This window comes from Mustela nigripes, chromosome 15 (assembly GCF_022355385.1).
Source record: "Mustela nigripes isolate SB6536 chromosome 15, MUSNIG.SB6536, whole genome shotgun sequence".
NCBI lineage: Eukaryota > Metazoa > Chordata > Mammalia > Carnivora > Mustelidae > Mustela > Mustela nigripes.
Window position 1 is genome coordinate 60,931,570 of NC_081571.1, and position 13,036 is coordinate 60,944,605.

A 13,036-nucleotide genomic window follows, 5' to 3' on the forward strand; every position below is an offset into this window, starting at 1 on the left:
GGATCCCAGGACCCTGAGACCATGACCTGAGCTGAAGGCAGAGGGTTAACCTCTGAGCCACCCAGGCACCCCAGAAGTAAAGTATTTGTTTTAACAATTTATTTATTTTAGAGGGAGGGAAGGAGAGAGAGAAAGAGAGAGAGAGCAAGTGAGATGGGGGAGGGGCAGATGAAGAGGGAGAAAGGATTCTTAAGCAGACTCTGCAATGAATGCAGAAACCTAAGTGGGGCTCAATCTCATCCCTGACATCACCACCCGAGCCAAAATCAAGAGTGAGCCACTCAACCAACTGTACCACCCAAACACCCCAGGAGTAAAGTATTTTTTAATAATCTTTTTAGACAGAATTCTATTGCAAACTTAATAGACAGTAGTATAGTATAAACCTAATTTTTATATGCATGGGAAACTAACAACTTAACTTGATATGCTTTATTGTGATATTCACTTTATTGCAGTGGTCTGTAGCCAAACCCGCATATGCCTGTATAGACTGATTTTTTTTTCCTTCATTTGCTTATGGTCCCATAAATTAAAAAAAAAAAAAATTCAATGGAGGACTGTCTAGTCCCCTTTTTTGAGTTTGCTGACATGGAACAACCACAAGATTAAAAAATATCCCTATTTTTTTTAAGCAGGAAGACAGAGAGCTGAACAGCATGGCTTAGTGAAAAACTACAAAGATCCTCCTGAATTTCTCAATGAATTGAGTTTAATATGGTAGTGTTTTCCCTGTTTGTTTTTCTCCTGAATAGACTACCAAAGGCAATGAAGGCAAGCAGATAAACAAGACAAATAGATACCATAAGCTGCTTTCCATGTTTTATAAGGTACTAAAATATCCTGTATGCAGATGACTGCTGTCTTCTGTTCTCCTTTCTACAGTTATCTTAGTCTACTGTTTTGGTTTTTTGCCCTTCTGGCTCTCTCATACATGAGATGTAGAGAGCAAAAGGAGAAACAGTACACAGGTGGTCTGGACTCTTGATGAGAATGTCTGATTTCTGATTATTACCTGTGTTTTAATCATCCACCTTACCTTGTTCTCTAATATTTTTCTTGTGCCTTTAAATTGTTTACCTACCAGGTGCTGAAATATTACAGTTAGTTTTTGGCTGGTTTAACATGATTACAACTATTTGTTATTATTTACTTGACTTTTTCTTGCTTTTGATTGCTTTGCTGATTTTTCTAACTCCACATGTGTCTTAATTCCAACTTCTCAGTTCTCCCACAGTCCAAATTATTGGATATCTTAGATTTCTATCAAGAATTTCTCTTGTTTATTCTGATCGCATATCTTGCTGTCAAAACTATGTTAATGTTCATAATCAAAGGGCTAACAAACCACAACACCAAAAAGGAAGCATTAATGTGAGCTGAATATAATTTAATTACTGCTCTATATTGGTGAAAAATGGTTTAACATGATTTACATTTTAAAGATTCTATTATGGAAATCTGTTGAATTAATATATAGATTGAATAATTTTCCAGTAACGGGGGAATTTATGAACTTCGTGGTCACATGATAAACTGTAAAGCAGAGTCATCCAATAATTGAACAAAGTTATTACAAAGCACAACATGCATGAATCACTTTCTTACAATGAGATCTGGAATGTAGCCTGTAGTTAAAGTCACATTCACACTTACTTTTAAAATCATAAATTGCAGTTATATTAATATATAGCTTCTTAAACCATTTAGCAGTGACCTGATCAGGATAAATAAGTCATTTTCTGGAAACTAATATTATATTGTTCAGTGAACATAGCATAAACTTTATTGGGTTAAATGAAGTAATATCAACATTTTACCCCTCAATATATTTATAATTAGAGTGATATATTCAAAATGTAAAACACATAAGTTAACAAATATTTTATTTTTATTTTTATTTTTTTTTAAGATTTTATTTATTTATTTGACAGAGAAAGATCACAAGTAGGCAGAGAGAGAGAGAGAGAGAGAGGGAAGCAGGCTCCCCGCTGAGCGGAGAGCCCGATGTGGGACTCGATCCCAGGACCCTGAGATCATGACCTGAGCCGAAGGCAGCGGCTTAACCCACTGAGCCACCCAGGTGCCCCACAAATATTTTATTTTTAATCCACCCATGTGCCAAGCACTATTCTAGGTACTGGCTGTGATAGAATGAAGGATAAAATGTTGCCTTGTCCTCCAGGAAAAGGGCTTATAGTCCAGCAAAAGATAAACACACATATGCGACTACTATATAACAGGCCATGACAAATAGTGCAATAGATTCCAGTATAAGAAATGATGGTTGTTTTTTGTTTTTGTTTTTGTTTTCATTAAAACACAGAGGAGGCAAGGGAGGAAAATTTATTTCATTCTGACAACGAGACCAAAATTGTGCCCAGGAACAAAAGAAACTGCAGACTTGAACTCCAGAAATGCAACTCAGGGAATATATAAGGAACATGGAATAGTTAGCATTCTGCTGAATGTAAGCAACTGAAAGTTGGGCTGGTCTGAGTTTAAAGAGAAGTATCTTGTAATATATGGGGCCTCTCATAGAACTCAACAATAGGAATCCTGCTGATCTCAGAAAAGAGTTGAAGTCAGGAATTCATAAGTCATCAGGTCTCTCATTCCCTCTATTGTTTCTGGTTGTCTTTGTGAGAATACTCATTAATTTCCTTCTGTTTTCAAAACGTAGAATCTCTTTTCTGTTTCACCTCGCCAAAGCTGGATATCGACAGTTTCTTGTTTTTATATGTAAGGGTTTCAGCTACATAAAAAATACTACACTTATTCTCTAGTTCTATTTTCCAACATTTCCAGGAAGGGACTGATTGGTACAATTTGGCTCTCTAGGGGTCCTGTGAACTGGAGAGGGGCTGTAAGTCTTTTTCCCTTAGTAACAAACAAACAATCACAATCAAGTAGATAAAAAGAAGAGGAGTATTTTCTAGAATTGAACGCTTGAGGCAATCCTGTAATTGTCCACCAGACGATGGATAAATCTAGATAATAATTCTGGCAATGGGTAGCTCAGATTTCTAATCAGGTGATTCCTCAGGAGTCAGTTATTATCATAGAGATTCATAATCTATGAATATTAATAACCAAAATTTTCACTATATTATGAGACAAGTCTAATTTTCAGTGAAGAGATGTAGCAAAAATAAATGAATACAACTGGACCCAAACCACTGAATAATTTTCAGAGCCATACTCCACCACTGAAAAGGAAACAGGGAACTCAGCGAAGTAACTAAAAAGAATTATCCAAAATAAAGAAAGGGGCAAGTCCCTGATACTAAATTTTACCAATTTTATCCTGTTTATTCCTTTATCCATTTCTTTCTGAGAAAAACAGAAGTATATTTTAATTAAGAAGGTGAGCTCTGTAAATACAAGCTTCCTATGGTCCATATTTTCACTTCCACAACTAGAAATAACTCTGGGGATGTCACTTAACCTCTCTAATCTTTTTCACCTGTAATACTGAGTATAAATGAGGTCACTCATGAAAATCACTTGTCACAATGCCTAACACAAAGCAGACACTCAATAAATACTAGTTGCTTCCAGTGTAATCTGGAGATTTCTATTTTAAACTATTTATTATTTTACAGGGCCCCACCCTCCATTCCCAGATAGCAAACTCATTCAAATACATCTGACATTCTTGTAATTTCCAAGTCAATATATGCAGTCTGCAATTTAAACTAGGTCTTCCTGTTAAAGCCTGGATGTGTAATGCAGATAGTAGGAAGAAGAACTGGTAATCCAACAGACAGGATCCCAGCCATTCATTAACTCACATTTTACTAGCGTAATTTCCTGTATAATTCATTCAATATTCATTCACCCATCATTCATTTTACAAGTACTCATTTAGCAAATGTATCTACTCACTGCCTTAATAAATAACAGATACAATGCTAGACAACACAGATATACCCAGCTTATATGGCATTTACACTTTTTTTTTTAAGATTTTATTTATTTATTTGACAGATGGAGATCACAAGTAGGCAGACAAGCAGACAGAGAGAGAGAGAGAGAGAGAGAGGAAGGGAAGCAGGCTCCCTGCTGAGCAGAGAGCCCGATGCGGGGCTCGATCCCAGAACCCTGGGATCATGACCTGAGCCGAAAGCAGAGGTTTAACCCACTGAGCCAACCAGGTGCCCCGGCATTTACACTTTTAATAAACAACAATATACAATCAGCACAAAAATGTTTAAAAGGATTTCTGTTGTCTCAACACTGGAACTAATAAAAACGGGACTTAGAATCTCAAATCGACACCATATTTTTAGCTCATATAGTTGCTGATGAACTACCAGTAGTTAGGGCACTCAGCTTTCCAGTAGTCATACGAAGAAAAAATTTCAGAAACAAACCATGTACCCTCTATGTCTAGAGAAGTACTAAGGTCTTCCTTATATTTCATCAAGTGGAAGTTCTCCTGGAAAAACCCTCATGTATATGCTATTCTTATAACAACTGACTAATACATAATTATTCAACTACAGAATCCATCTTTGTGCTGTGCCCAGTACAGAGTCTTGTAAGAGCATTCTTGGGAGACTTTTCTCTTAGCCTAAGATTATGGAATACCAATCTTTTGATTTTCTTTCTCACACAAGAGTACAGAAGAGTAGGGTGCTTGACATGTGACCTGTTGTTGCATCCCCCCAAAAAATAGGTACCCCAATAATGGGTCCGTGATTAAAGGAGCAAGACTGATACAAAGTGAAAGTCAAGCAAAGCTGTATTTCACGCCAAGCATCAAGAATCAAACCGACCGTCAAATAGACCGGTCGGGGCCGCCCCTTACAGAGAGGACAACCCCTCCTTGCTTTCCAGACTAACTTTTATAGAGCAAAGGCCATGTGGTTGGGCCTGGCCACACACAGGTGGCCAATGAAATTGTAACACACAGAGAAAGCTGCACAGTCATGCTAGGTGACCAACTGAATTACAATTTACCCTAGGAGACATTTGAACCAGTCTATCACTTTGTTTAGAATTGGTGCCCAAAAGGTGCCCAAAGGGCGGGGCCCATACTCCTTGGTAGCTGGGAGACCATATGAGCCCCCACTGATTGAATACCTCCACCTGGCCTGACCCATCCTTGTACTTGGACTTTGTTACCTGAGACTTGTTTTTAAGTAAGTTCCCTTGGGCAGGGGGGCAAAGTCAATTTAAGTTTTACAACAAAATGGCAGTTCAACCGGGGTGGGGCTGCTCTAGCTGAATAGGCCCTTACACCATTAAGTTTATAGGATACACAATATCATGGATTTTGTAGTCAACTATGGTTAGAAGGACATCTATAAGGGGCTTTATAGAGGCACCATTACCAGAAGGGTATGAAAAGATCATGTAGTGATGTGGCTTAAGAACAAAGAGGTTATGTCATTCCATAGTAGATCTCATGCTTCTTAAGAAAGTATGTCAGAAAACTCTTCATATTCCCTTCGTTCCAATGAACAATCAAATAAATTAGCAGGGTTTGAGCCATGAGGAATATCCAAGCAGGGTGTACTGAGGTAGAACTATCAAAAGATTATGGCAGAAGTTGAGGTAAGAGCTGACTGAGACTTGGCTAGAGTAGTAGCAATGGGTATAGAGAGAAATTGATAAACTTGGCATATACTTTAAAGCTCTGTTAGAATTTACTGATGGGCTGGATGATCTACAAGGAAAACTCAAAGATGACTTCTCAGGTTTTGGCCTGAAGTGTGAAGAGATAGTAATGTTAATTTCAGAACAAGGAAATTGGCAGATTAATAAAGCTGTGTGGAGAAATCATTTTTTGCCATTGAGGTCATTTTCAATTTTAGATGACAAGTAGAGATAAAAGTGCAGTTAGGACTGCTTTGGAGTCCACAGGCAAGTATAGTGTTTGGACTTCGAAGGAGTTGGGATAAACCTCCCATTTAACAGGAGGGAGGACGAAGATCATGATTTCAGAGAAAGGCTGACTTTGAGATTTAGAGATAAGAACTTGAGTTTTCTCCAGTACTTTTACTTTTTCAAGCAATCCGAGATGAAGACTTTATCTGAGAGGAAAGAGGGATAGCGGTTGGATATTGAGGAAAGAGCTCAGGATATAAAACAGTCTCTAGAGTGGAAAATGATTATACTGGAGAGATATATTAGATTTCTAGGCAGCATCAAGTTCCTATTTGAGGTCTGTGGTCATGAATTTTAAGTGAAACCAATAAGGAACAAAATCAAACTTTGCCTTGGGTTTGAATCTGTTCTGTCAGAGTATTTTATTATTTTTTTATGCAGCCATAGGAAAATGTGAGGCAAAACATCCTCTACTCAGATGAGAACCTACATAAATCTGATGGGTTAATTTACAGATTAAGTGAGCAAATTCCCTACATATTTTATACTCAAATGATGCAAATATATATAATTTCTGATAATATACATTTACTAATTAATGCTCATCATAACCTCATGGTTAAAGGTTATATTCAGAGACCACTAAACATGAATTGCGTACTTAAAATTTGGTTTTGAAAACATGAATTTCAGACTTTAATATCTTTGATTTAAATATGGAAATATAAGTTAAAATTCTATTTGAGGAAGAGCCTTGAGAGGAATATAATCTTGTCAGCATAAGTATCCTGATGCTATTATGAAATTGTTCTCAGCTAAGGATGAAAAAGTTAAGGATGAAAAGATTAGAAAATGTTTACCTTTCAGTAATACTATAAACAAAGTGATTGTCAGAGTAGACTAAACTTTTTTTTATTTGAATGTATTTAACTTACATTAAATGTGGTTAAGATGGAAACAAAACTTCTCACATTATCTCTCCGAGCCTCTATGATTTCACGTTAAAAATGGCTAAAAGAAGATTTTGCTTGAGATTTGGAAGGCAAGAGAAGTATTGTCAATTATTCTACAAAAGTCATCATGTTCAAATATGGTGACAAACGCAGATGTGACCCCAGCCATTCGCTGTTCTGCATTTAGCTTATCTTCCCAATTGCTGATCCTGTCGACCAATCGTGACCTTACATAACCCCAAATGCTTGGCTGTGAAGCTTCAGTCGTGTTAGCTACACAGAGTCCCTTTTCTTCAACTTCTCTTTCATGATTTTCCTCAGGAAGATGAACATTGTTGTTGTTGTTGTTTTTAAATTTCTCCAAATTTCCATGTTTTCACTTGTCAGTATTCCAGGCAGAATTTTCAGTGGCTCTGACTATAATCTTGTGATTTCCCCTCCAGACCTTCACTTTTTCAGCACTCCCCATTTTTGTTTAAGGTTTAATTCCTATATTAAATACCTTAATCCTGCAGGGCACCTGGGTGGCTCAGTGGGTTAAAGTCTATGCCTTCAGCTCAGGTCATTATCCCAGGGTCCCTGCTCTCAGCTCAGCAGGGAGCCTGCTTTCCCTTCCTCTCTCTCTGCCATCTCTCTGCCTACTTGTGATCTCTGTCAAATAAATAAATAAAATTTTAATAAAATAAAAAAAATATAAATAAATAAATACCTTAATTCTGAAGTATTCATCATGGATCTAGTTTTCTCACTAAGCCAGAAAGTTAAGCTATTACTGATTACATCGCTTCTCTAATATTCAAGGTATATTTTCTGTGTTAAACACTAATGAAGATCTTAAATATTTACACGGGCCCCCAAATTTTTTATGCAAAGAAATTTCTGAATTGAGGTCAATATCCCACAGAAGAAGACAAAGTGCTTTGTTTGGATGCAGCAGCTCTTACACTGGTTAAGGTTTAGATTTGATTTCCAGGAAAATACATAAAAAAATTTTCCTTCTGAGACCTATTTCAAATCAAGCAATTACAGAATTTATGGCCATCAATATGCAGAATACATGTATTTATCTGTATTTCAGATTGTGTTACCAGTTTTGAATGTTCTAAGAGGACACAAGAACATGTTTATGGGTTCAATGTCCTTTGAAATATTAGATGCCCAACACCATTAATCATTAGGGAAATACAAATCAAAACTACCATGAGATAACCCCTCACACGTGTCAGAATGGCTAAAATTAATGCAGGAAACAACAGACATTGGTGAGGATGTGAAAAAAAGGGGAACCCTCTCACACTGTTCATGGGAATACTAACTGATGCAGCCATTCTGAAAAACAGTATGGAGATTCCTCAAAAAGTTGAAAACAGAACTACCCTGTGAGCCAGCAATTGCATTACTAGGCATTTACCCAAAAGATACAAAACTACTGATTTGAACAGGTACACACATTCCAATGTTTATAGCAGCATTATCAATATAACCAAATGATGGAAAGAGCCCAAATGTCAACTGACTGATCAATGAAGATGTGGTATACTTACATACAATAAGAATAATACTCAGCCATCATAAAGAACAACATCTTGCCATTTGTAATGACATAGATGGAACTAGAATGTATTATGGTAAGCAAAATAAGTCAGAGAAATACAAATTCCATATGATTTTATTCATACGTGGAATTTAAGAAACAGAACAAATGAATATGGGGAGGAAAGAAAAAAAAAGAGATGGAAACAAACCATTAAAGACTCTCAAACATAGAGAACAAGCTGAGGATTGCCAGAGGGGAGTTACATGGGGGTATGGGTTACATGGATGATGGGTTATTAAGGAGGGCACTTGTGATGAGCACTGGGTGTTCTACTCCTGAAACCAGTATTGCACAACACATTAAATAACTAGAATGTAAATAAAAACAAAAAAATAAAAATAAAATATTAGGACACAGGTTGGTAACCTTTGGATGACCACTCTTTAAATGCTTAAATGCTTCTTAAAATAATTTAGAAGTGCTTCAAACCAAAATAAAATGGCTCAAAAATGGCCATAGCTTGGATTATTGTGTCTCATCTTTGTGATTCTGGTCTATCACTACTCTTACTACCAACCCCTTGACTTATTTCTGGATTTTTCATTGCACAGGTTTTAACAATGGTTATAAGTAACTGGGAACCAGATGGAGATCAAACATAGTGAGACAGTTAACGTTATCAATGAATACCTTATAAAGAGTACACTGAAGTTAAACAGCCAGTACTTTTCACATTTCTTTCATTTGGAATCAGCAGTGTTCTTTTTTGGGGGACGGGGGTTAGTCCAGCAGGCCAAAAAAACTACTGAAAGCAAATTTCAATAAAAAAAAATGCTGAATGAAATGGGATTCTTTGAGGCAAACCTAGTATTGCAAGAAACATAAAATAAGATCAAATATCTACTTGGGTAGGATAGTTCTAGGGAACAGGTTTTCTTAAATTGTTAGTGGGTGAGGAAAGGGAGCTTGACCTAAAAAAGTGAAGTAGAGAGATTTCAGAAAGTTAATAAGGATTTCTTTCATCTTTCTCAGGTGAATCCAGAGAATGTAAAATTCTTGACAGATGCCTAAAATCTGCAGATAGAATTCAATATTCTGGGGGCGCCTGGGTGGCTCAGTGGGTTAGAGCCTCTGCCTTCGGCTCAGGTCATGATCCCAGGGTCCTGGGATCGAGCCCTGCATCCAGCTCTCTGCTCAGCAGGGAGCCTGCTTCCTCCTCTCTCTGCCTGTCTCTCTGACCACTTGTGATCTCTGTCTCTCAAATAAATAAATAAAATCTTTAAAAAAAAAAAGAATTCAATATTCTGCATAAATGGGTAAGATGATGACTCAGGAAGTTATATCAGGTGGTTATTCTAAATTTGCACATTTTTGAAAGGGTATGTATGTATGGAAATATTATTTAAATCATTTAAGTAATACTGAGTTTTAAATTAAAGTGCTATTTTGAAGGGGAAAAAAAATAATAGCTATCAGAGAGAAGGAAGATACTAAAAAGAGAATTTCAGGGACGCCTGGGTGGCTCACTTAGTTGGGCAGCTGCCTTCGGCTCAGGTCATGATCCCAGCGTCGTGGGATCGAGTCCCGCATTGGGCTCCTTGCTCGGTGGGAAGCCTGCTTCTCCCTCTGCCTCTGCCTGCCATTCTGTCTGCCTGTGCTCACTCTCTCCCTCACTCTCTCTCTCTGATAAATAAATAAAATCTTAAAAAAAAAAAGAGAATTTCAAAAAAGTCAATTAAAAAAAAAAAAATCCATGGCCACACTAGATGGAATCCAGACCTGACTTTGATGTTTGACATACGAAAAGATTGGTACTGGGTGATTTTTCTTACACTAGGAGGCAAAGAACAGGATTTCCTTAAAACATGGATCTTTTTGTAGAACCATAATTTATTTACTTAGTACAGGAGAGCACACATGTTTCACAGTCTTAAGAAATGTGTTAGGAAAACAATTATCTGATCTTTAAAGCAAAAAGAAAGGAGAAAGGAGAAGCACTTGACTACAAAGTGTTTTCTCACTGAAGTTAGAGAAGAAAACTAAAGCAATAGAGAAATAAGGAAAGAAAATGTTAAAACAACTGGATTATTTAATGAAATCAGGGACTCGGGGAAACAAATCTGAACTGCCTATCTCACTGTTTTATATGAATGGAGCCAGTTTAGATGTGGTAATGAAAAGTGTTCAAAATGTTCAATGCTTACTAATCAGTAAATTTTAGGGAGTAGTTCATGCCCATTTGGTGGCAGTAATTATAAGCTACATGAGGAAGTATAAGAAGTCCCTGGAAGTAATTCACTTTTTTTTCTTTTTGGTTTCTAGTTATTTTATTCTATTTTATTCTTTCAATTCATTTTTAAAATTTAAATTGATTAATATAGTGTATTATTAATCTGAGGTAGTCTTATGTGACACCCAGTACTCATTACCTCACGAGCCCTCCTTATAATGTCCATCACCCACTTACCCCATTCCACCCCCCTCTAGCAACTTTCAGTTTGTTTCCTAGATTAAGAGTCTCTTATGGTTTGTCTACCTATCAGATTTCATCTTGTTTTTTCTCTCTCTTCCCCAATGATCCTCTGTTTCTTTATTAAATTCCACATATGAGTGAAATCACATAATAGTTTTCTCTGATTGACTTATTTTGCTTATTAGCACAATACCTTCTAGTTCCATTCACATCATTGCAAATGTCAAGATTTCATTTTTGATGGCTGAGTAGTATTCCATTCATTCCATTCCATCCTCCAGTAGTATTCCATTCATTCCACTCCACATCTTCCCTATTCATTCATCTGTATTCATTCATCCAAAGGGCATCTGGGCCCTTTCCATAGTTTGGCTACTGTAGACACTTCTGCTATAAGCACAGGGATGCGGGTGACCTTTGGATCATTTCATTTGTATCTTTGGGATAAGTACCTAGTAGTGCAATTGCTGGGTCATAGAGTAGCTCCATTTTTAAATTTTTGGGGAAACTCCATGTGCACCAGCTTGCATTCCCACCAACAGGGTTCCCATTTCTCTGTATCCTTGCCAACATCTGTCATTCCTGACTCGTTAATTTTAGTAATTTGTTTTTAAATGCTTTAAATGTTTTAGGAATTAAAAAAAAAAATCAGAGATAAACCGACAGCAGTAATAACTGATTTTCCTGATCATAAGAAAACTTTTTTAAAAAGTTGGTAATCAGCTTGGAATAAAGATGATCAAACTTTTTAATTCATTCATACTCCTTCTGTTATTTATCATTTCCCCCTTATTCTCTTAATCCCTTCTCATTTCCATTATAGGCACCTGCTCTTGTTATTGTAATAATTTAAAAACTTTTTGGAGACATGAGTTTTTACAAAATGCCCTTATAATGTGTAAATTAGTATGAAAACTGTTTTGGGGGGCCAGAAAAAAAGAATGAAAAAAGAATTTCAGCAAGTCAAATCAGAGTATTTGCCCTTAAAGCTTAACATTTTAGCCAAATAATTTTTCAGATATGTATTTATAATTTAATGTTAACCTTATGACTTGAGTTTTGAGTAAAATAAAATATTGGACTACTCTATAAAATTGTGCATACACTTTGCAATATTCCAGCGACATGCACCAAAAACATCAATTCCTGTATTATTCTTTGATCTCACTTGTTCATTCATTACAGAGTATCCCCCATTACCATGGAATGCGGTACCTATGTGTGTAGTACCACAGTAAGAATGTTATTCTTTGTAGTCAATTTACCAGGATGTGTTGAAAAACAGCCATGAAAAAATTACACTATACTAAAATTTTGTTATGCTTATCATCTTTCACTCAACAATGGCTTTTTTAAATTTTATCAATTTTTGCATACATATATTTATTTTTTTGACCTCTACAGGGTAATACATTATATACAAATAGTATCCTTTAACTATGATGACCATTTTGATATAGATAGTTGTCTCCAACAATTTTCTAATACTTAAAAATGTGAAATAGGAGCACCTGTGTGGCTCAGTGGGTTAAGCATCTGCCTTCAGCTCAGGTCATGATCTCAGGGTCCTGGGATCAAGCCCCACATCAGGCTCTCTGCTCAGCAGGGAGCCTGCTTCCCCCTCTTTCTGCCTGCCTACTTGTGACCTACCTCTCTCTCTCTCTCTCTCTGTCAAATAAATAAATAAAATCTTTTTAAAAATGTGAAATATAAATTATAATTCTATTCAATAAGAAGGCTTGAAATATATATAATGTTGACATGATGATTCCAGTGCAATTATAAAATTTTTCTTCTCATCAAGTTATTTTTCTTCAAAAGAGAGAAATGAGGACTGGGGCCCAGGTCATTGAGGTCCAGACTTGAAATGCCCCACCTAGATGGCAATGGCAGCCTCAGTTGTCTCAGGTATCAACACAGGACTTGGAAACTGTTGAAGATAGCCTGGGTCTCTGAGTCTGGGACCTGGGCAGGAAGACCTTTTTTCAGGCCCTAAGGTCAATTCTGCTCAGGAGGACCTCCTCTGGCATCTATTACTAGTGCACACTTCTTTAACAGAGTCCCTTGTGATTTTTCTTTGTAATAGTTTCTTCAAAGGCAATTATATATTTTTTACTATAATTATTAAATTAAGGGCTTTCTTCAGTAATAGACTCTAAGTTTTATGATGGCACAATGTGTGCTGTTTTTTCTTTACCATCTAGCTTAGACTATGCTATTTTGCAGAAACAATCTAAA